This window comes from Chroicocephalus ridibundus, chromosome 4, assembly GCF_963924245.1.
Source record: "Chroicocephalus ridibundus chromosome 4, bChrRid1.1, whole genome shotgun sequence".
NCBI classification, from domain to species: domain Eukaryota; kingdom Metazoa; phylum Chordata; class Aves; order Charadriiformes; family Laridae; genus Chroicocephalus; species Chroicocephalus ridibundus.
In genome coordinates this window covers 27,053,266-27,078,019 of record NC_086287.1, presented here as the reverse complement: position 1 = coordinate 27,078,019, position 24,754 = coordinate 27,053,266, and the positions used below count along the sequence as shown (strand labels likewise).

The following is a 24,754-nucleotide window of genomic DNA, read 5'->3' as shown; positions in this document are numbered from 1 at the left end:
TCCAGGTTAAACTTACATTGCTGGTATAGGGCTATTCAAAGACTGTTAGTCGGTTAACCTTGCAGTGAATGGCAATGTTTATGCTAGATCAGGTGCTATCTGTTTGTTCTTTTCTAACTTAATGCCAGAACGAACATCATCTGTCCTCCCTTAGCCAGCTGAAAGCTGCTATAACCATGAAAACCAACAAAAGCTCTGACTTGCTTGCAGTGGCCATTCAAAATAAACGCAACTGTCTGCTTGCCTCAGATCTAGATCACAGTTTGTACTGGTGGGCGATCCCCAGATTTCACAGGTTGGTAGCAGTGTTTTTCAAAAGAAAGCCTTTACCCTGCAGCTATCAATGACCTGCAGGCATTGTGCTCGCTGGGAGGGCAGGTGCTGGCCCGGGGGACCCTCTCTGGGGTCCCTCTCACTGTGGCAGCCTGACTTTTTTGCAGAGGTCTCCTCTCCAAGTGCAGCCTGAACCTGACTCTGATTAGTGTGTGAGGTCCGATGCACTTTCAGCTTGAAGTGTTATCCTTCCAGCCTGTCAGCTGCAGCCTGCTTTGGAAACATCTGTCTGAAAGTAGATCTAAGGCCCTAGAGGGGTTTTGAAGCCATTACTGGTGGCAGGGCTGAGATTAAAGTAATAAAAAAAAAAAACAACTGAAGCAAGTGGTTAAAGAGATGGATAAAGTGTGAGGTAATATTAAAGCTAGAAGATGAGCAGGGACAGTGAGGGAAGTAGAGGTCCATTTGTCCCAGAATTTTTAACAACCTATGCTCTACATTGCGTATCCAGACACTCTGCTGCCCAATATCACCCCCCTCTTCCCTGAATCCTTATAGACCAGCAGAGTTCTTAATTAAGTGTCAAAGAATTGATTAGCCAGAGCTCTTGCAAGGCAATTCCATTGATGAAACCATTTTGTCAGGCCGGCTGATATAATTAGACCAAACAAGATGTGAAATCTTCAGTGTTTTGGGCTACAGCCCAGTAATTATTTAATTTGTAATAAAAAGGAGCTAGGGAGGGAGATGGAACAGCATCAGAAGTAAAAAAAAAAAAAATTGAGAAAAAAAGTTTACAAAATGTTTTTCTTTCCCTCCCTCCCCACCATTCTTTCCTCTCGCGGGAATTTGAGCATTTGCAGAAAGCTGCTTAATGTCTGTGCAGAGGAAGCCTTGGTGAGCTGTCAGCACTTGTCCGTTCCTCTTGAGACACAATATCGCCTTCCTTGCAACTCATCAAACTGCCAGGCCTGATTTATACAGAGCTAAACATGCTGGTGCTGTTGGGATGATCATCGTTATTGAGATTGTGCTGTTCATTTTCTAAGCTGCTGCTAGTGTCTCTGAAGAAGCTGGGACAGAATCATATTTTTAACAATAATTAGCACTTATCTGGCAGTTTTCTGTGGATCTTTGTGCTTTATGGAAGAGAGGCAATGCATGCCCATTTTACAGATGGAGAAACTGAATTTCAGAGGAGTGGTGTAATGTGATTGGTGCTTCACTGGAGAGGAGAGGCATAGCTGGGAATAAGACCAGACCTCCCAACTACTAGCCCACACTACCAGACCACGTTTTCCATTCTTATGGACAGCGGAAGGGTTTTCTCTTCCTTTTTCACCCTTTGGTGAGACAGTGACTGAGCTGTTAGTACAGTACAGTAACAGGGGCTGCTACCTCCCATTCCTGAGTTCTCTGTGCTTGCCCGCTGTGCTGACTCTTTAAAGATCCCTTTTTGCCACAGCACGCTTCCTTGCACAGTGCATTGGATACTGAGTCCTAAAGGCTTTCATACCTTAAAATGAATGAGGGAGGTTGTGCAAGTAGGAAATACAGGTACTCCAAGTTCTTGCTTCCAAAGTCTGGAGAGCAGGAGTCTGCAAGCTCTCCCTAGGACTACAGAAGGTGACAACACAGAAAATCCACAAGAGAGCTGAGAGGCCAGAACCCCTCCATCTGTGTTTCCTATTTCATCCAAATCGTGTTAGCTCCTTTCTTGAGCTACGCTAGCTGGATTTTAAGTGCTCTTCTTTGTGAGGCTTTCTTAATGTGTTTGTTTAGGTTTTTTCTTTCATCACAAGAACAGGAGATAAAAAACTCTAATAATAGAAGGAAAATATTCCCACGTGCTACAGGTTGGCAAGAGAAAACCAGGGAAAGGAAGAGAATATAAAAGAAAATCTGGTTATCAAGTGCAAATCACATTCCAAAGATGTTGCACGCCTTGCGGTACAAGCTTTTCTCTCTGAGCTGTGATTACTGGATGATAACTCTAGCCCTACTCCATCCCCCGCACACTTTCCTCATGCTATTACAGAACAAACACGTGCTGCCTTCCTCCTCTTCCTCTCTGCCACCCCTTTCTTGTGTTCTTTCCTTGAGGGGAGAAGAAGATGCGCACAGGTCTGTGTAGTGGAAAAAAATGAGGCTGACAGAATCAGAGACTGAACAGAAGTATCAGCTGAGTTACAGACGATAATAAATTAGAACAAATCCCCATGTGCATTTCTGAGAGTGATGCACCACTCTCTGAGAGGCAAGGAGCTGCCAGTTCCTGTCCCCTTATTTTCCACAGGGCAGGGAACGTTATGTTGTCTGAATAGTACATGAAGCAAAGGTGGAAGGTGAAAGATGTATTTATATGGAGGGCAGCCACAGTAGGGCCGAGACAAAATTATTGAGCTAAGATAAGGTGATGGGTAGGCCAAGCTGCAGGCAAGAGCAATGCATTGTCATCTGCCCTTCTGAGTTGTTTCATAGAGCAAGGTCTGTGCTGGTTATTAAGGCAGAGGGCAGAGCCCCTGTGGAGCTGGTCTCTATCGTGGTGGAATCTAAAATCCAGTAGTAACCAGGTGCTAAGGAATTTCCTTGGAGACTCCAGGTATGGAAACACATGATAAGCTGCTAGGATGGAGTCGTAAGAGCAGAATTCTCTACAAAGCGTAAGGATGCTGTTTGTCATCTTTTAGAAAAAAGTGCTTTTCACCGAGCTGTGGCCACAAGCATAGGAATCCAGAGATATAGTTCTGTGGATTATGTATAGGTTGTGGCTATGCAATTTATTGGGATTCAGGACACACCCTGTCAAGGCTGTAGTTAGTTTCTGGATGTTGTTGAGTAGAGGTTCTATATTTTCGTGTGTGTATGTATACATATATTTATATACACGCATGCCGACACACATAGAAAATATACACAACAGCTATTAAATAGTTCTGAGGGGGCTGGATGCTGCTGAATGTTATTTCTGTGGCTCCATTCCAGTGTTTATGCAGTGGGACAGTCCATCTGCCCGTGGGTGCTGGTGTTGTGTAGTCACGCTATCAGCTCATCACAGGAGGCCCCAGAGTACCCTGATGTAGTTGCATATTCAGCTGGTACCACCATGTGATGTCCCAGGGAAGTACCTTCATGCTGTGTGATACAGCATTAGAACAGGAGAGGTGTGGATTTTGCGCCCACACCGAAGAAGACAAGTCTCAGCCTTTTTAGCACAAGCCCCAAAGGTGAAAAATCTGACCCTTCTTCCTCCTCTTGTTTATAGCACCCCAAACAACTCTTTAAACATGAGGAGTAACATAAAAATTACTCTTTTCCTTGCTGTCCTCCTCACTCTCTGCTGTCTGCAAGAGCACCGTACGTTTCTTACCTGTCACTACTGCTTCTGTGCTGGAATTGTGAAACTTTGTTAATTAAAGAGTCAAGGCCAGTGACGAGCGTGACTGTGATCTGCAGCCACTGTCCCAGTGTTCATGCTCTGCTTCTTTTCTACTTTTATAGTCCACGTGCATTTTGTACAGTGTGTCAAGAGGTGTTTGTTTCTTTCTGTTTTGGCAAGTGAAGTGTATAGATCAAATGTTGGAAGCCATTAAAAGTATGTTAAATCAGGGACACTACTGATGTAAGGTCATTAATGAGGGACAGCCCATGGTGTTTGGCAGTATTGATTCTAGTGTTAGGTGGCTGTTAAAAACATTAAGCATCTGATCCATTCTTTTTACCAGCCTAAGCAGAGTGGGGATAAACATCGGAGCACACATTAAATGACAAGACTTTGATGTTGCTCTTGCAGGTATTGAACCCAGGGGATGCATTTCTCTTTCAGCCTCTGTTCCCTGGAGTTTGACACCCAGTGCAAAGAACACAGAGTTATGTCTGCTCTGCATGGAAGAGCCATAGGTCAGCATGGTATGGAGAGATCATACTGCTTAAGCATCAGGACTAAGGGGTAGAAAAAGATCCTCTCAGCATTTTTGCAGAACTTCTTTACCTTCTTCTAGGTAATCATACCAAATTTTCAGTGTGGAAAGTCTGTCTTGTACCTTTTCTAGTATTTCTGGCTCATGTTTGGGCAATCGAAACAATGTAGGTTTTTTGGTTTCTTAGGCATTTTTGCTTATCAGTTTCAGTAGCAACTGTATTGTCAGCTGCAAATATAGAAGAATAGTAGAGAAGAACCCAGCATGTCTTCCAACATCTACAACATTTGGTTTGAGCTTTGGGGCAGAGGTAGGAAGGTCTTCCCTTGTATGATGAACTGTGCATTTGTATATAGCTTCCTCTACCAGCTTGATTAAGAGTCTCTCAGCTATGTTATAACTTCTCCATTGATGGAGATTCTCTATTAGTTCAAGCACAAAGATAAAGACGTGTCATACAGTGTTTTGAATTTGCACATAATAAAATATATGGTTTCTGCCTCAGCAATCTTGTGATCTAAATCTCATTCCTGCTGTTGCTCTGGAGCCGTGAGATGGCCATAGGGTGCAGGAGAGTGCCAACCTGGTGGTGGCACATCTGTTCTCTTATTCTGCCTCAGACCCTTTACCCAGGCCTGGTTTAGAGCGCTCGGTCAGAAGCTGTCACTGGGTAGCCTAGACAGTGCTGGGATTCCTGTGGGTGTAATATGCTCAAGCTGTGAGTTGGCATGTCACTCATAATGACTGATGGCTTCAGGTGATTAAGAGAAAGTGTTGTCGGGCTTCATTGGCAGGCCAGGAAGAAGGATAGTGGCTGTAACTTGGAGGCTTATCTGGAAAGGATAAAATGTGGATACCTGCGGGGAAGGGCGAAGGGGAAAGCCACTCAGGCATTTGGAGCTACATTTGTTTTTCTTTGATTGAGAGCAGTTTTGGGTGCTTTCGGAGTGGAATTGGCAAGGGGGCAGATCTCCAGAGCTTTACTGAGGCACCAGCTGCAGGAAGGGACACTGAGAGCCAGCGAACATGAAAAATGAATGCAAAGTAGAACAGTCTTTCAAGCTGGCTTTCATTACGTGAGATCAATGAATAAAGTGTGTCAGGGAAAAGACAGGCCCCTCATGGTAGTATGTATTTTCTGTAACCTGAGCTGCAATTTAGAACCAGGTGAAATTAAAACCATTTAAAAAAAGGCACAAAACTTTACAGTTTTCCTTCTCTGCATTTTGCACCTGCTCAGATTTGGCTTTGTGAGAAACCCTGATAAAACAGGTATTATAGGTTTGCATGAAAATGGTACTGAGAGCCATGATTTACAAAGCTTCTGAAGGAAGTTTACATTTACTCAGAAAGTGACTCATTTTTACTGAGAAAACACGCGCACTTTGAGGGTGACAGTGTTTATGTTTTGAAAAGACGGGACCATTTTTAACATGATAATCAGGGCGGGGGGAGCGAGAAGATGAAAATGATGCCGTTTTTAGGAGTTGAAGTTTTGTACATTCGATGCAATTTCTGTAGAAGCGTAAGGTGACTTTGAGCAGTGACTAGCCTTTCTGTGCCGCACAGCTGAGCACGGTGTGGGGTGCGTTGGCCCAGCTCCACATGACTGGTGTCCCTGTACTGTGTAGAGCAGATCCACGTGGGGACGTGCGCTGTCATCACAGCAGCATCATAGTATCCATATACAGCTCTTGGCCTCTGTCTCTCAGGAGGGACACAGTGCTTCCCAGGTGTGCTGCTCCTGACTCTGATGCAGCTCAGGATACAGCTGGTTCATGGCTTTCTGAAAGATACTCTTCTGTCCACTTCTTTCTTTTCTGGCTGTATTGTAGGGCTTCGTTTCTCAGCTGTGAAAATGAAGTTAGTAGCACTTGCCTCCTTCGTGTTTTGGGAGGATGCATACATTGAAGGTTTTGAAATATTCTGTTAACAGGCAGGTGGGAAGTCTCAGTTCCAAAAGGCTGTGGCCAGGATCCATAAAAGCACTTTGGTGTTTAAACTGCAGCTTAAGTGATACTGAAAACTGCTTAGGCAGCGTATCTGCCTGGGACGCTGTACGTGTCTGCTTTTTCTAGTGAAATTTTACTAAGAGGTCTCCTACTCAGCTCCTGCGTGCACCCAAAAGTGCTACCAACTTAGCTGCACTGAAAGCCTCCATAGTTTTCTGTTGTCTAAGCTTTTTGGGTCTCCTTATGCCTAACTCCTCAGGCAGAGACAACAGGGTGGGAGGAGAATGGGAGAGGCCACATTGGTGGGTGTGCTTTTTAGACCCCCTACACTTATTGAGACCTTTGAATTTCTGTCTTTAAGTTCAGAAATTTTTCTTTGTTCCAGGGACTGTGTAAATACAGTGTTCACAGTCCAGGTCCCCTGTCTCAGAGTCCTTTATTCTGGGTACTGCAGAGACTCACACGTAGGAGTCCTTCATCAGCCCTGGACCTCTAGACGTTTGGACTGTGTATGTACTGGGAAAGTGACCTGTCATTTAACGGTGATTGTCATCAGTTGGTCTAATCCCAACTCAACCGCTGTTGAAAGCAATTTTACTACTAATGAATGTGGGACAAGTGGTTTCCAGTAGCTGCCACTGTGATTGAAACCTGGTGGAATATGATATCAAGCCCACTTTTTCAAATAATAATGGAAACAATTTTTAACCCTTCATGATTGTAGAATTAGAACTGCAGGATATAGAAATTAAGATGCATTTGAAATATTTCTCACTCATTAAAGTCAGTAGAACTTTGAGAAAAGAGAGATATATCTTCTTTCATGGCTTACATATTTTTATAGAATTGTTTAAAAAGTCCAAAAGTGCATTCTTTATTTCAGGCGATGGGTGTAAACTTCAGATCACAGGCTGAGTTTACAAGGTTGGCGATTAGGGAAGGAAAAAACAGCGTTTTTTCTTGAATGCTAAGTGTGCTTGAGACCCATAATGGAATTTTAACTGAGCTGCTTTGCTAGCGTAATTGCACTCTAAATTGTTTTAAATAACATGTAAGGAGAGATCAGTTATTGGCAACTGTAGCGATACAGGTATGTTTTTCAAACAAAGTCTTTGTCAACTTTTAGGGTAGAGATCAGCTAGAGAAAAAACATCACAATTGCATGTGATTTACACTTTGAAAGTATTTAAAATCCTCTTCACAGCCATTTCAGTTTTACACAACAGAATTGTTCTCACAGGCTGTACGTGCGACTTGCATATTGGCAACTCCGCATGCAACATACTGCTTACTGTAAGGCCAAAGCTGCCACCAGTCCCTGAGATTTGCCCATCAGAAAGGTCTGAGGCCCAGAGCAGCACTGCAGAGGGAAAAGGCGCTGGAGGGCTCTGCAGGTCTGTGTTTTCAGCCTGCAGGCCTTCAGGATCTGGGCACTAATGCTTGCCTCGTTGAGCTGATGGTTCTCAGGGAAGTTCTGTTTGCACTGAGCGTATATAGCAATAAAATTCACCCCCCTCTGGCTTTCATTGTCACTGCCAAGTCTGGTAATTAATCAAGACTGTACTGTGGTCGACTCTTTCTTATTTTCCTTTCCCCCTTTCTGAAGTGAGTAATGAAGAATGATGTCTTCACTTCTTCACCTCCACATCTCCTCGCCTGCTGAACACTTGAACTAGTCCCTTTGACAAGCAGCCTGCACCAGGGAGAAAGTGCCACAGATGACAAATGTGGCTTTGGAGTTTGGCAAGCATGAGGCCGGCTTTGTGACACTTCTCCATTTGCCACCATCAATCTTTCTCTGTCAAAGTCCTTTTTGTCCTGTCATTGTTGCTGTTTGTTTCACATCACGCATCAAGTCCTGCCTCTGCATGGGCTGGCTGGATACTATACTTGCTCAGCACACTAGGAAAAAACCTTTTCTAACCAGTGGGGCAAAGTGCCATAATGATGGTTAACAGGGGTCAATGCTGCAGGTCTGAAGTGGCCATTAAGAAGGAAGACAGAGAAGAGATTCTCTGTGAATTTCAGAGTCTTTTCCAGCCCCTGCTCTCGCTGCACAATAAAGTTAAAAGAATCTTGAAGGTTAAAAACAAGTCACAATCTAAGGTTTGCTGCAGAAACCAAAAGGTGTTTCTTCTTTTTTTTTTCTTTCACACAAAAGGTTAGATTTTAAAATGTAAGAGGTTGTCACTGTAATAGCAACATCTGCTAATCATTCATAGTTTCTACAGTAGTAGAAACATAGTAGAAACTATGTACTATAGTATCACAGCTCAGATGATTTCAAGTCATCTGAGAATTAATCCTCAGAATCCCTCTGAGGTAGATACCAACATCATCATCCTCATATTTGAAAGGAAGAGGAACTGAAGTACTGGAATGGGAAGAGACTTTAGGTTTCACGAAGAATCGGTGGCCGGTCTGGAATGGGAAATGAGGGCTACTAAGACTACGGAGGTATTTTGTAGGCAACGGTTAACTGAAGTATAAGGAAATAAATAGTATCATTATCCCTAGTGCCATCATAACGTAAGAATGGGTTTCCATGAAAGAACCAGAGCTTCTAATCTGTTCTTCATGAAGATCCTTGTTTGTAAGGCAGCTGTGGTTTTGGGACATTTTTGAAGAGGACATCATGATTTGATGTGAAATTAAAGTCCTTTATTGACATAGTTTGCTGGACTAAAATTAATTGTTTCCTAGTAACTTGAATTATTCACAATTGTTAATTTAAGAGAATAACTTTATAAAATCAGAGAACTAGTCAACTTCACAATGGCATTATGTAATTCAGTATGTTAGGAGGTTTCAGAGAAGATGCTGCATAAGTTGAAAAGAGTACGTCTAATTCCCTATGCACCTAAAAAGCCTAAAGAAGAGATTTGGTTCCTGTCTAGTATTTCCCAAGGGCAACCATTGCCCCAGCTCTTACTTTAATAGTGATTTCACAAGGGAAGACTGGACATAGACAAATAGACACAAACGCAATAATTGTGGCCATAACCTTTAACTGTTTCTGTTGAAGAACTAGTTTCTTCTTTTTCAACTCGAACATTAGTGGAAGGGAGGAAATGTCACGTAACATGGCTATTTCTGCCTCATAATAACAGGAAGGAATAAAAGAAGCCTCAAACCCAACAAAACAAGCAACAAAGGGTATGAAAGCATCAATATAAGTTACTCTTTCTGAATATTTAAATCTCCTCTGATTAACAGCATAATCTACATATTCAAACTCATTGGAAGTTATTGAGCCCAGTTTTTCTCATAAAAATTTATCTTGCTTCAGTTTCCAGCGCTCAGTTAGTTCTTCTTTTTATGCTGTTTTCTGTTAGGTTGAAAAAGCCTTTTAACTCTCAGTGTTTTCATCCATTGAATGTGTTTACATTTTCACGCAAAGCATCAAACCGGCAGTGGACATGTTTGCATTATGTGATGTAGTATGGTTCTCAGTGTTTCCACCTCTGGGCTGGTGGAAACTTAGTCTGGTAAATCCACATGATGCAAGGATTATGGTACTGCTTCTCTTAGATTTGGAATGCTCAGAGTGTTGAGAGGTAGTTTTTTTGAAAAGCTGAAAAGGCAGGAGCAGTGGTACGACTTCATACAGAGAAGTGGTGTTGCACCTTCTAAATCTGACTCCTGAACACTCGCTGATCTTTATTGCCTGTCCTGTATGAATTGTGAATCTTGTGAACTCTGTTTCCCGTTATTTAGAATCTATTTGGCAATATGTAAAGTAGATATACAACATTCAGAAATTGGCTTTTTTCCTCTGTTCTAATTCTTCAAGCATATGGCCTCATACAGTAAATACACCCTACCATGTGCCAGAACATACAGTGTATGTGTGTATATATATACACACACACATTGAGGGACAATCTGTCGTTTTTCTCCTTTCACTAAAAGCATTCTTTGCTTTTCGCATCTCCTAAGGGAATCAAACAGTTGCATGTGGATTTATATGAACAAACTAAATATGTACAACTTGACTAATTTGTGACTAAGGATGAGATAATTATTTAAAATCAAGGAACGAGAAGTGTTGCTTACAGTGAACCATAGCAAAAGAAGGTACAAGGGAAAAGAGAAATCTGAAGAAAGGAAACTTCAGCTGAATATTGCAGAGGGAAGATCCTGTGGCAGTAAGATCCACTATGTGTCAGTGGTGGTATTTCTACTGGTTGTTTTTTCAGACTTGGACAAAACTGCTGGATAATTTTTATTCAGTGCTGTAACTCCCGCGTGTTGCGGGCATTCCCTGATAGCTTGGGCCAAGGTACAGAATAACATGCTTGCTGAATGTGAGATAAGTTTATGAAGAACATGTTTAGCTGTTATTGAAGCAAAATAGCATTGTGGTTTTGTTCCTGTTATCACCAATAAAGACAAGTGACCTGGCTGGCTGGCTGGCTGATACCACTGGTATCAACAGTGGTCAGGAAGTGGCTATCACCAGGCCTGCTGTGAGGTGACAGCAATCAGGTGCTAGCATCAGACAACAACTTTTGATAGCTCTTGACAGTAGTTGGGAGACAGCTTCTGAACGCTTTCATTGAGAGGTGCTGACAGTGCTCGAGAGGTGGTTCCTGACAATATTTGCCATGGGCATTGCCAGCAGTCAGGACCCAGGAATTTTTTCAAGGACCATTTTCTGATGAATTATAAAACACGAGTGGTTGTGGGCTTAGGTTGATAATACCAGACTAGAAGCCAAAAAATGGTCTGTCTTTCCTCTGGTTCCATGAGTTGATGAGCAAGGCTATGCAACAATTATCTGGATGGGGAATGCACTGAAGTGAGGATCAGCAATGTTGCTTCCTTCATGGGAAGCTGAAATGAGGGAGAAGAAGGGATGGTTGCAGACGGGCTGATCCACTCAATTCTCTTGTTCTGTGTGTACCACCATGAGATCAATACACTCTTCCTGAGTGGCAGAGTTGTATGGGATCTCACATTTTCCAGTCTCTGCTAAACTGGGATGTATGAATAAGGTAGCGTGGAGTCTCTGTGCAAGCTGACACGTCTTTACAGGAAGAGGTTTCACCTTCTGAGTAAGTTCTCTTGAGACGTCTTTTAGGGATCTTTGTTTTATCATCATTTTTCCCATGAATTCTTTCTGTTTGGTGATTTTCAAAGTGTAGGGAGGGAGGTAATATTATTTATCTCCTATGGCTCATGAATTTCTTTGGCTTGTGGAATCAGTGGTTTTGAGAACACTAGTTGCCCCTATCTCTGTAGTTTTCTCCATATTTTCAACAAAAGATGTACTTTTTACTGCAGCCTTGTTTTCACACTCTCCGTGACTGTGTTCCAGCTTGGCAGTCTTATGTGTGAATGTGAGTCATTGTGCTCTAGAAGATGCTACACATTGTTCTCAATCTAATTTTATCTTTGGTCCTTATATAATATGGTGACTGGTGCCTCCTAAGTGGACAAATGCCAGCAGTGTTTGCTCCAGAACTCTTCACACTGAAATGTGAACTTTATTAGTGATAAATGGATCCCTCTGTGGCATACATCAAGCCGGGCAACTTAGGGTTTTAAAGATCACTGCTATGGCCAGTGAAGCTCTCTATGCTTCTGTTAATTTTTGACAACACTTTCTTTATTCATATTGCAGCTGCCTTATGCTAGTCACTGGGTAAAACATGTTGCAAAGATGTGGTCCCTTTCCCAAAGAGGTGCTATTCTAAAAATAAGTTGAGAGATGACAGGCAGAGATGATCAACAGGTCAGGAAAATACAGATTAGATGACAGATATGACCAAGGCAATCTGCTGTGGCCACAGCACACTAACCTTGCTTGAAACTGAGACAATAATGAAAACTCATTCTATGGCAACTTGCTACTTTAGCAAGTATCCCCCCAAAAATCATTACAATAAAAGAGAAATGTAAGAAAAAAGGAAAATAGCCTTTCATTTCAAATGCTTGGAAACTCTAATGATGAAGGCAGTATCTACATTGGACAAAAGAGGACTGATGTGTTTGACATTAAACAGCTCTTAGCATGCAGTCAGGGTAACCACAGCAGTGCAGTGTGTTTGCTAAGCCCATACTTGTCCAGTACAACTGCTGGTATACATTTACGAGAGGATGCAGAAGTGTAATGTGCTTTTCTAGTTGAAGGCCTGTCTACTCATGGGAAACAGCTCTGATACTGAAATTTTCTTTGCCATTCTTCAGTATTAATCATCTTAATACAAAACAGTGAGTGCAAATTCTGCGATAATGCCACATCTCCAATTGATTCTCATGCTACAGTAGAAGTCAGTAGTACTAATTTTATTTCTAATATAATGTAATTATATATTGTTATGTACTACATTATTATATGCTATTATATGTTATTACATAATAACATGTTATTATATATTTTCAAATAATGTTAATGTTGGAAGATGCTTAGGAGAGCCGTTTGGTGGTCTCTGAAGATGGCAGGGAGGAACTGTCGTTCTTCAGCAGCAGCCACCAGGACTGTGTTGTCAAGCTATAGATTTTTCTTGGTCACGATTGTAGAATGGAAACACTTGAAGATAAAAACATACATGTCTCTGTCAATAAGGAGGAAGGGGGGTTGTTTAACTTGAAGGTACTAACTGCTCTAAACTTGCTGTTTGGAGTTGCAAAGGCTCTTTTCTAATCAAGCGAGATACAGTAAAAAAAAAAAAATATTGCACAATGTTATCATGAGATGCCTGTGTGACCCAATAAACAAGCTCTCGTATAAGGAGCACTTGCAATTCTGGCTCTTTTACCAGATGCTCTTAGAGCTTTCTTGCAAGGCTCTTTCTTTTCTGTGAAGGATATCAATGTACATTAACAGCTATATAGTAGAAAAGTGGTCCAGAAATTAATATCCTCAGAAATACCTTATTATGAACATTTCCAGGATCACAGCCCAGTCCTACACTCCTTATTCCTAAGAAGGACTTGAGATTTGTTTTGGGTTTTGGTTTTGTTCTGGTTTTTTAGTTTGGTGTTTGTTTTTGGTTTTTTTTTTTTTTTAATAAATAGATTTTTACTATGGATTATGGATTAATAGGAATTATAACAACCTGCTCATGTGCAGCACTTCTCTGAAGAACTCAAAGCATCTCAGAGTATTTTTGTCCCTTTTATAAACTATGAATTGGAGGTAGAGCAGACATGTAAATTACTTGCTGAAGATGAACTAGGAAAGACATGGCAAATCCAGGAATAAAAATCAGAAGTCCTTCTGTGACCTCTTGGTCATAGTGTGCCTCCTGTGTACAACATAATGTTTTGTACTCGTGTATCTTTTTTCCTAGGCTCTTTTATCTGCATTTCTATGCTATTATTTTAATATCTGTAAGGTTTATAACCAGTCTGAAAGAAAGAATTAAGACTGGACATTATTACTGTGTTATTTGAACATAGGGTCCTCTCACCTCAGCCTCTTCACCTGTACAAATCCACCTCTATTGATGTAAAACTGCTTTGAAAGTTGACTTCTGCTTACTGTGAAGTGAGTATAATTCTGCCATACGTCCTAGTGGGGTGTTATGGTTTGAGGAACCCACAACAATTTATTGTCATTTAGACAATTATTCTATACCCAGTATTCTATCACACAGTACCCTGGAGTACTGTGTCCAGCTCTGGAGCCCTCAGCACAAGAAGGACATGGACCTGTTGGAATGGGTCCAGAGGAGGGTCACGAAGATGATCAGAGCGCTGGAGCACCTCTCCTATGAAGACAGGCTGAGAGAGCTGGGGCTGTTCAGCCTGGAGAAGAGAAGGCTCCGGGGAGACCTTATAGCAGCCTTCCAGTACCTGAAGGGGGCCTACAAGAAAGCTGGGGAGGGGCTGTTTGCAAGGGCATGTAGCGATAGGACGAGGGGCAATGGCTTTAAACTAGAGCAGGGTAGGTTTAGATTAGACATTAGGAAGAAGTTCTTTACAATGAGGGTGGTGAGACACTGGAACAGGTTGCCCAGAGAGGTGGTGGAGGCCCCATTCCTGGAGACATTCAAGGCCAGGCTTGATGAGGCTCTGAGGAATCTGCTCTAGTTGAAGCTGTCCCTGCTTACTCCAGGGGGGTTGGACTAGATGACCTTTAAAGGTCCCTTCCAACCCAACACATTCTATGACGCTATGACCCCTCCCCACGTGGGAAGGGGAATCAGAAAGAACAAGGAAACAGGGGGCTGACATATAAACAGATTTAATAGACTAATACTAAGTAATTGACATTAATAATACTAAAGAACCAATATTGATCCCGATACCAATATAAAATATACAAGGATTATACTCAGCCAATTCCATCAGCAGGAAGCTGTGCACTCCCAGCAGTGGGCAGCAAATGTCAGACACTGCCAGCGCTGTGGCTTCGGGGGGAAGGGAAGGGCTCGGGGGTCTGGCTCTGAGGCAAGAAGTTCTCAGGATCGCAGCCATCAAAGAAGAGAGAGAAATTCTCAGCAAACTTTCCAATTTATATTGAATGTCACATTCATTAGTATGAAATAATGCTGTTGCCCAGCTTGGGTCAAGTGCCCAGCTCTCGCTCCTCCTCATCGCTGCACCTGGCAAGGCTAGAAAACGCTGAGACCTTGAAACCTGCATCCCATAGATGGCTATAAAGTAAATACTTTCACAAATTCAGACACTAGAGTCTTCTAAAAGTGCAGTTTTCCCAAGCATTAGAAGAGAAATTAGTCCTGTGTCGCTCAAACCAGGACATGGTGAAATTTTGGAGCTGTTAAAAAAGTACACAAAGTTTCCCCTTGCAAAGTGCACAGCTACATTTTGGGGTTCAGCTTGAGTCTCCAAAAATTACTTTCTTATGTTTGGTTTGTTGTGACCGAACCTACCAATTGCCTAAAGGACAAATTCAGCTGCATGACTTTTCCTTTGTTTTTGGGTTTTTTTGCCAGACACATAGGGAAGTAATTTAGTTCTTTCTCTGTCTTCAGAAGGCAGTAAGACACTACCACCAATACTAATGTGCTGGACTTAGAATTCATTGACTTAAGGGGCATGTGCAATGTGTTTATTGATTTACCTATGCATCATAAGCAGGGATAAGCTTCATCATAGATGAAGCTGAGGAGGACCAAACCAAAAGTTCGACTTTGTTTTGTTTGGAGATGGAGTTTTCTGTGCTGCCTTCTTCCTCATCAGGACTGTCTTGGGTGTGGGGCCTCTTGCTTTTGCTGGTGTAACACTGCTGGAGCTGCCCTTGGCATGCACTGATGGCAGGAAGAAAGCCCTTCTGTTGGCTGCATGGTTCTGAGTCTGTGCAGCTGGAAGGGTAAATCAGTCATAAGAAGTATCCTTCATTTACCCTTTTGCAGAGACATTGTCGTCTTGGCTTCATTGGGAACAGTTAGTCAAACTCGTCTCCTCCATTAATACTGTTCTCCTTCAGCTTTTGACTGCCCTGTCCAGTTCGTACCTTAGCAGTGGCTCCTGCTACCATCCCTGTCTTTAGTTACCTATGCAAATGTGATGTGATTTATTTTTATATTGATACACAGAACGCTAGTTCCTTAAAGAGAAAAGAAGGTTCTTCAGATGCCATATAGGAGGAAGCTACTCAGGGATTTGGCTATAGGAGAGTTCAGTGGGCTTTATAATCAGGATTTGTATTACTATTATTTTTACTGTAAAATCACATTGTGTTTTTCCTGTAAGACAAGTCAGGCCTCATGCAAATAAGCTAACACAATCAAAAATCTTTTTCTGTGAACTGTTTCTGATACAAGTTTAAAATTGTTCCTTTTACTCTTTTCCCATTTTTTTCTCATTCCACATTACATGTCACTTGCTATAATATTTACAGAAGGAAAACACAGAAGGGACTCAGTGCAACCAGCTCTATATTTATCTATCTGAATAATAACAACATTCAGAGGTGTTTGCCTAGTCCTATATTTAATAATGAAATGCTACAAAACATTTTTACATTTTCTGTCTTCCACACGTCTCAAAGCACTTGATCATCGCCATTGTGAGACAAACTCAAGTCCAAGGAAAGATTTTTGCGAGATGTCCACAGCTGACATCCAGCAGAAAATAGAGCTGAGGACAGGATCTATGTCCTGAACCCTGCCATCCTCACTGTCGGATGTGTTCCCTCTTCTCCCCTGTCCCTGCTGTTCCAAGGTCACGAATCAGGGAATTAAGCTTCAGGAGCAGGCGGCTCTGCTTATGAGGCCCCCTGAGCTGAAGCCTTGTTCTGCAATTAGTGCCGCCTCAGCAAGCAAGCTCAGAAAGTGAAACAAAGAGAAACCCTTCCAAATTGCAGTCATTATCTCTGCAGACTTTCTTCCCAACCCTGTGAGTACCGCGTAGCAATAGGATACTCAGAGATGCAGGCAGAAGTAGATTCACTCATCCTACGGTTGCTGCAGGGTTGCTCAGGAGTATCTATCTTGAAAGGCCAACCTTGCAGCATCCAGGTGTCAGGATATTGTCTTAGCCCCGCACAGTGCAATGCAAATACTACAGTGTGGTGGCACGTTGCTCTCATATTGGAGATTAAAGCTAACAAAATGTGGAAGCATCTTCAAAGTAGTGATCACTACTATGAAAAATTATTCATAAATGGGATTTTTATTTTAAGTTGATGGATTTTATAGTAAGGTGTGTAAAAGATCTACTGGAATGTCTTTAGTTTTTGACTTATAGAGGTGGGTGGACTACATCTAAGCTATTTAAAAAAAGTACCTAAGAAAAGCAACCCTATTGTCATTTGGCTTGAAATCAATATACAGAGATCTACAAGAGAGGCACAAAAAATGTTTAAGTGTATGCAAATTGGAAAAGTTGAAAACCATTGTAATTAGATCATCAGTCTCCTGAAGAATGTATTGTTGCTTCCTTCCAGTTGTAAAAGTCCCAGGTAAACAAAGTATCTGCTGATGTGACTGGGAATTGTGTGTGCAGCGATGGGGCTGTAGTAAGCATCTGTCATAGCTCCACAGGCATGCTGTGCCTCTGACCTTTTTACAGTCCTTTTGGGATTTTAATTCTTAGTACTCAGCCGTTGGACTTGACTAGTGTTCAAGGGAGAGCTGTGCAGCTCCACTGGTCTTTGATGAACTATTTGGCATCACAGCCACTGTTTGTTACTGTTGTCCTTCCAGCAAGACTAAAGACATGTAAGACCCCCACCAGAGACTTACTCCTTTTTGGTTCTGCTTAACAACAAATAGTAGACAGAACAGCCTTGTCAAAGCATGACAGATTACTAGCAATTTCAAAGGCAGCATTGGAAATTTTCTAGCTAAGAAGAAAAAAGTAAAGCATGCACATGCCGATTTTGCTGTGGTTAGTTGTCCTGCTTTTTCCAAACATGGAGCATTGCAACTATTTTCTGCAGAGAGAAGCCCAAGGCTCTAGCTTTCCAAGTCCTCAACTTGCTTCTTCACTGTAATGTGTAGTTCAGGTGTTACCGCATATTCTGACTTCTCTGACTGCATTTTGTTAGAAGTTAATAGTCACATGGTATTCCTCCATTCTATTTTCTAATTAACTTTATTTCTGCAGAGTGGAAGACTTTAATCAGTCAAGCCTAATTTACTATGGGTAAATCACTAATACCTAATTTGACTATCCTATTTCAGAGAATAAAAAAAAAAAGGCTTCTTCAGTCACAGGAGGTTGCTGTTCAGAATTCATTGGTAAACTGAGGCATGTATATTCTTCAATAAGATACTGACGGCATTTTCTGCTTCTTGCAAGAAGAGCAAAAATGACATTTTGGAGGTTGAGTGCTATGACCAATGTGATAAGTTGAATTTTATGAGTTTCCTGTTTTAGAAGCTTCATTGAGATTTTCCAAGTCTTTTGGGTCTCCACAGTGGTGTAGGACTGGTTGTTAAAGCAAAGGTATTTCAGTCACTTCTGGGCTTGCATGAGAGATCCAGACAGTTGCTTTCCTTGTCATATCTGGGAATTTATTCCGTAGTTATTAAACAAATGCAAACCAAGAAAGACTGGGGAAGTTAAATAGATCACAAGCACACTCCTGTTGGAAAAAAATTGTGTACTATAGTTGTTGGTTTTATTATTATTTTGTGGCTTTCCAGGTGTTCTAAAATCTGGTAAATATTTCAGAGCATTTGAAGCTTTTCCAAATTGATCATTCAGTCTGGGATCGCAGATTCGGATCGGCAGGAGTGTAACAATGCAGGTTATAGAGCAGTAGGATTGGAATGAGTGGCAGTAGCAGAAAGGGAATTGATTACATCTTGCTCAAAACATTTGGCAGTTGTCACATTTAGATACAGGAACAGATGAACCATTGATTTGATTGAGCAGGGAAGTTCTTGTTTCATTGTTCTGCTGTAAAACTTTTCATTCAGATTATGGAATTTGATAGGCTTCTGAGTTAGAGAGCTGCTTTATTTTTTTTTTTAAAGACAGATTTTGATTGTATTTGTATCTTAGTCTTTTGGTAAGCAGTGTTTAACAAGAGGATGTAAAAGTCTGGCTTCTCGGTACATCTCTTGGTCCAGTTGAGGTAGCATCTCTTCCAGCCTCCTTTCAAAAGGAGAATCGCAAGAAGCATAAAAAAAAAAAAAAATCAATTAAATTGTGACCGTAATTCAGCAGAGGGATTCTAGTCTTACATTTTTGGAGCAGGGAGGTACTCCTCAAGCTTCCTTAACTAAATATCATATTGCCAATCATTGCACCAGTGTGTTGTGCAATTTGCTGTTTTCATGACATTATAGGGTATAAGAAGCCCACCACGAGTCAAGAGTAGGGAAATGAACTGAAAAAGTTTTGTGAATTACCTCTTTTGTATAGAAATGCACCTCAGACCCTGTGTGATGGACCTGAACTAGTCAATATGCCATGCTTAGAGCTCGCTAGAGCTCTGCACAGAAGATATGTCATTTAGCATAAGCATGGGGTTCATCTGGGTGTCAGAAAGCCCTGCCCGTTCTAGTGACACTGTTTCCATAGCAGCTAATGCACTTCAGAAGAGGGGGAGACAGGAATCAAACTCATGACTAACATGGCCGTCCCGAGCTCGTGATGATATAAACTGCGGCACCCACATTGTCACGTATCTTTCAGTGTGTGGTATGTCTAGGCAAGTCACTGAATAGTACACTAAGGTAATTAAACTCTCCTTTTCCTAAGAGACTGTTCTGATTAGTCATTGCTAACAGCCTTGTCTTCATTGAATTCATGAGAAAGAGCTGGGTTTGCCAAACTAAGCCCCTGCACTCCGAGACAATACTGCCTTAAAACTTATACTGGCATAAGTCTGGGTCCCGGAGTTCTAATGATCTCTTGATGGAATTAGTGTTGATTTTGCAGTTTAACTGAATAACCAGCCTCTATGTTGACCTGTTGCATTAGTTACATCGTGTGTACTCTAAATTTGGTGGCAAACATCCTGGTGGAGCACAGTATGGAGTCTGTACCATTTTGCTCCTGGCAGTATGTATCAATACAGGGGAACGTATCTGAAGGAGTATGTTATTGCTGGTCTTTGTGGCACACAAACTTCCCCTTTGACGCTACGAGGCTTCCTGTAACCTTTCATTTTAGCTCTTACTACTTGAATTTTATGTGAATCTGTCTGAATCCGCCATTCTCATCTATTGACTGAGACTCCATTCAGTAAAGGATGTATATTTATCTGTTTGCAGATATGCGTTCAAATTTGTATTTCCAGCCTGAGGTCGAGCGTGGGGGGATGTGGACTTGGTATCTCCCCTTTTTCTAAAATGGACATCTAAAAGTCACCAGATGAGTTCAGCCTTGAAAATGTCCCCATTGACTCTGAAGGAAATCCATCTGACTCTCTCAGATCTAGAGGCCTGCTTGAGGATGGATGAGTCCTGGCCAGTATGATTGTGATGCCAACTATGCTGCCTCAGGTACCAAAAGTCAGACAGCTTGAACCTTGGCCACTGTGCAGTGGTTACTCCAAATTGCTGGTGACTTGTTCATTCTCGGCAAGTCTCATTAGAAGCTGTGTATTGCAATCAGTAAAGGATAGGTAAGAGTGACAGAGTGGCTTATGAGGCTTTCTCTTATATGAGTGCTACCAGGTTGTGGTTGTTTCTTTCCAGGCATTCATATATTCTTGCATATACAAGGACTGTCACTAGTCCCACTTAATTGTTTAGGAAAAAGGGTTTCCAGTGCGTCCTCTCTGACTTGTTTTCCACAGTCATAGAATGGTTTGCGTTGGAAGGGACCTTAAGGATCATCTAGTTCCAACCCCCCCTGCCATGGGCAGGGACACCTCACACCTAGACCAAGTTGCTCAAAGCCCCATCCAGCCTGGCCTTGAACACTTCCAGGGAAGGGGCGTCCACAATTTCTCTGGGCAACCTGTTCCAATGTTTCACCACCCCCACAGTAAAGAATTTCTTTCTAGTCCTGTGGGGATGTCTTTTCTATCTAACAGGCTACAGGTTTTTGTTTTGAGTGTTTTATAAAGTACACCACCTGGGAGAGGGTACTGGCCTGACACCTAGATCTGTTTATACTTTCAGTTCAGCTTTTGCTTGCTGTTTGATGCTGGCCTCCTCATTTCACATTCTCTTTGCTTTAATTCTCTCTTTTGTCAAATGGAAAAACTACTTCTTCCCCTTTCTGCTGAAAGATGCTCTCTAACTCTTATCATCATCACCCTTGGACCAGTCTGAGGAGGACAGACAGTGTCCCAATATGTTTGGTATTCCCACACCAGCTGTTGTACTGACATGTTACAGATGAGATTTTGGAAGAGAAGGGAGTGGCTAAGATTTTAACTTCAAGTGTTGAATTTTGTTTGCATTTTTTCTCTTGGTTCTTGCTTCATCCATCCTGAAACAACCCAATTACACCAATTGAACAGATACTAGAGATAAAACAGACTGCGGAATTTCCCCCAGGGCTTAAGAGCAGGTGGAAGAACCATTTCTCACCTACCAGTGCCAGAAGCAGGAAGCTAGAAGTGAATCAAAGGACTCCTGAGATGCAGCAGAGGAACAAAGCAGTCAGAGTGAACACTGACGGAGCCATTCAAGCCTCGAGGCCCAAATTTATATTCCTTTGTCTTCCTAGGAGATTACATGGCCACAGTGACCAGGACAGCTCTTTTCAATAAGACTAAAGATGGAAAAGGTCTAGAAATTCTCAACTAGTTCATTCCTCCTGTAGTACAAGTTGTCCCCCTGCAGGATAATCCCAGTGGTTTTTATGTCTCTAGTTTCACCACAGGCAATGAGGCTTCCAGCATATTGACTCTTTAAATTAGAGTAATATTCCCTCTCTCAACAAGAAAAGCAGTTTCTTGTTTTATCTTTTAGTATGTTCCCTTAGACTTAGGAGCAGTGACCGGTCACATTATTTTTCCTATGTCCAGAAGAGGCTACCCCACTCCTGTTCGCCTACTTAAAGAGAAGTACATGTCATTGTACTGCCACGAATTCCCTGAAGCGATCAGCATTTTTATGCTAAGGGAGTCTATGTTGGTTTTTGTTTTGTTTGTTTGTTTTTAAACAAGGCTTTATTCAACTGAAAAACAGCCTCAGGGAGGCTTTTGACTTACATCAGAGGTGAAATTGGCCCATTGAACGAAAAGTAGTACATTGCTTCTTCCTGTGTTTGTCTGAGATGATGTTTCACTGAATAATGTGACTCATTATTTATGTGGTATATTAGAAATAGATCATTGACTGCTACCTGGGCTTAAGTCACAAGAGGGGAGATTAACATGCTTTGCATCTTGAAATCTTTCTTCACCTCCAGACTGTGTCAGATCTCTTATTTATGTGAAAACAGGGAGCTACACTGAAAGTTGTCAATTTATGTTACATACTGTAACAGAGGAGGCTGCTGCAGGCCTGCCCCACACCATACACACAAAACTTTCTGATGAGGGAGCCGCCTGCTGCAAAAGCAAAGGAGCTGAAGTAAACTCACTGGCAGCTGAACATGCCATCTCTCCGGGGCAATGTGCTCATGTTAGCAAAGTTGCTGCTATAAACCACAGACTCTCCCTGTACCAAATTTCCCTAAAGATTGGAAAGAGTCTGCGCTTGGAAAGCAAGCTTCAAAGCATCCCTAGCGAGCAGAAGATGTGGTAGTAAAGGAAAAAAGTCAAGGATGGTATAAAGGGGAAGGAAATGGGGAAGTGAGGCAAGAGAGAAAATACATAGAGAACTGTATTTGGGAGTCGGGGAGAAATTCTCTTGAGGGTACAGACTGGCTTTATGGTCAAACACATTTCCCAGGGCTGCAAGAATCTGTACCTCAGTGGGCAGCAGCATGTCTGGGCTTGCTTATAATTGCCAGCAATCTGTCTTGCCCTTCCTGCTTCTTGTTTTCTCCTCTCCCTTTCATTTTCCCTGCTGGTCTTTAGCATGTTCTCCGGAGCTAATGCTGCAACAGGGCCTCTAATATGACTGAAGAGCTACTGGAACCAAACTCACTGGGAAATTATTTTTAATGAGCAAAAGCGTTGCACTGAGCAGCGAATTCCTTCTCTAACACAACAGAAAAGATCCTTACAGTGGAAATCCTGCAGTGAAAACTCTTCAGATGAATAGCTTGTTAGAGGATAAAGCAGTTAGGTGAATAAAAGCCTGATTACGTACCTGGAGGTAGAACGTAATAAGAATCAGAACAAGTAAATTAATAATTTGGCTGCCGCTTCTGACTATGGGCTGTGCCTGAGCAGTCTTATCCAATACCTGCTCCTGAAAAAGCAGAGGTATTACAAGAGGCAGTGTATTCAGAAGAGAAATTTGATCTGCATTTGACTGCTGGCTCATTTGTCTCTGAGCTGGGGCTGTAAAGTGGGAAGGAGGTATTTCAAGCTGTTGTCTACACGGGGTGGTCAGTTTGGACAGGGCACGTGACCTCTTGAGTCGCACTGAGGCTCCCTGACGGTAATGTGACAGAATGACATGACATCTCTGCCCAGCCTGGCAGCATGATGGCACTGCATTAGATGGATGTGGTAGGGGAGTGGAGTGCTTCCACCCTTTTTGTGAACATCACGTTCCCTTTAGTCAGATGGGGCTAGTGCTCAAAAACGCGCACCACACTGTCGAGCTCCCAAAGCTTCCTCCTGGCTCCAGCTTTGAGGAGCTGCTGCCTCTCCTGAGCTGCCTGCTCTAATCGCAATCCCCAGGCAGCATTTATTTAGATTGGAGTAAGTGGTTAGTGTTAACCTCACACAGACTTAAGTGCTGCTTGTGCACTGCTTCCCATTTATTTATTCCTTTTTCTCGTTGCAGTCTAGCCCCATTTCCCTTGGGCTTTTGTGCTGCATTTCTTTTTTTTTTTTTTTTAATTTTTTTTTTGCTGTCAAGGTCTTTCTTTCCAAGCCAGCAGTCATATAGAGAAATCCAGCCATAAGTGTGAAAAGCTCATGTACCCAATAAGCGATCATTTCGTTTGCGGTGTGCCCACTGGATCGTTATAGACCATTCCAGATCAGTGCTACCAAGTAAAAGGAAAATCCTGGAATCTGTTCCCAAATAGGAAAGTATGCTCTCTCCACTTGGCAGCACAGGGTTATCCTTCATCTAAATACATCCAAAAAGGCAAGTGCCAACTGAGACTACCTCTGTTGTGCTCACGACCACCCAGCTTCCCCTTGTCACCCTGGCTAATTCCCTGCTAGAGCTCCCAAAACAGGAATGGCACTGCCATGTCTTCTAAGTGACTGGTAAGCTGCTGTATGCAGCTAAGACTTAGCAAAATTCTCTATCCGAAATAGCTCACGAATGGCTCAGTTTCTGATCCAGTTGAATTCCTCACCTTTTCTTGTTGAATATAGCTGGACTTTGCATTTACGGTACAGCTTCTGTTGGGCTGCAGGGAGAATCTCATCTCTGCGCTAAAGACAAAGTAGTAATTTTCCCCAATGCCTGGCACACACACAGCAGTCATCTTTTATGTTTTCCCCAATGGTAATTGCTACCTTCTCTCTCTTCTGTTTTTTCAAACAAACAGTATTAGGAGATGAGCTCTGAGCAAGCCTCTAAATGAAACATGTCATTGCTTTCACCTGTAGTTTTGCGCAAAGCCTCTGAAGTTTTAGCTGTTGTGAATCTGTTCATCTACTTGTCACAGATCTCCCTGCTGCGTTAGTTATCAGATAGTGTGACTCCGCCCGCATAAGTTATTTTTCCACTTTGTAACTAAAGATAGCATAGCATTCGCTTTGTTAAGATAATTTAATGTAAATCTATGATGACAGTGCTTTTTCTTTAAGACCTTCTGTGTGATGGTCTTAAATCACATTTGTGTATGTTAATGGATTGACTCTAATAGCTCCCGCTAGAGGAACACAAGAAATAAGAGATTTTCCTAAGGTTATACAGGGAGTCAGAGTCCCTTCTGGCTGAACCCTATCTGTAGGCTTTCAGTTAAACTTTTAGCAGGGAGTTCACTTGTATTATAAGAAATGATACTCAGTGTGTTAAGAATCTAACATCTGAATCGAATGTCTAGAATTTTACATTTTAGTAAGCAAAGAGCACAGAACAGAACCAAAATAATAATGTCTTTTTTTTTTTCATAGAATTTTTTGGGTGAGTGTGTCACCTCAGCTAGATAGGAAGAACTTTACAGTTTGTGTGTGTGATGCACTGTCTCTCTTCAATATAC

At 42.0% G+C, this 24,754-nt stretch overlaps 1 protein-coding gene and 1 long non-coding RNA gene across 29 annotated transcripts in view; one reads left to right on the top strand and one right to left on the bottom strand.

Annotated features, from left to right (window-relative positions):
* The window catches only part of NRXN3 (neurexin 3), a 1,025,535-nt gene that overhangs the window by 593,838 nt on the left and 406,943 nt on the right, over positions 1-24,754 (top strand). The gene's annotated exons all lie outside the window — the stretch shown is intronic.
* The window catches only part of LOC134515717 (uncharacterized), a 35,714-nt gene continuing 27,744 nt past the window's right edge, over positions 16,785-24,754 (bottom strand). Inside the window, exon 3 of the long non-coding RNA XR_010071085.1 lies at positions 16,785-18,664. This is a non-coding gene — a long non-coding RNA (uncharacterized LOC134515717). The remainder of the gene's footprint in view (positions 18,665-24,754) is intronic.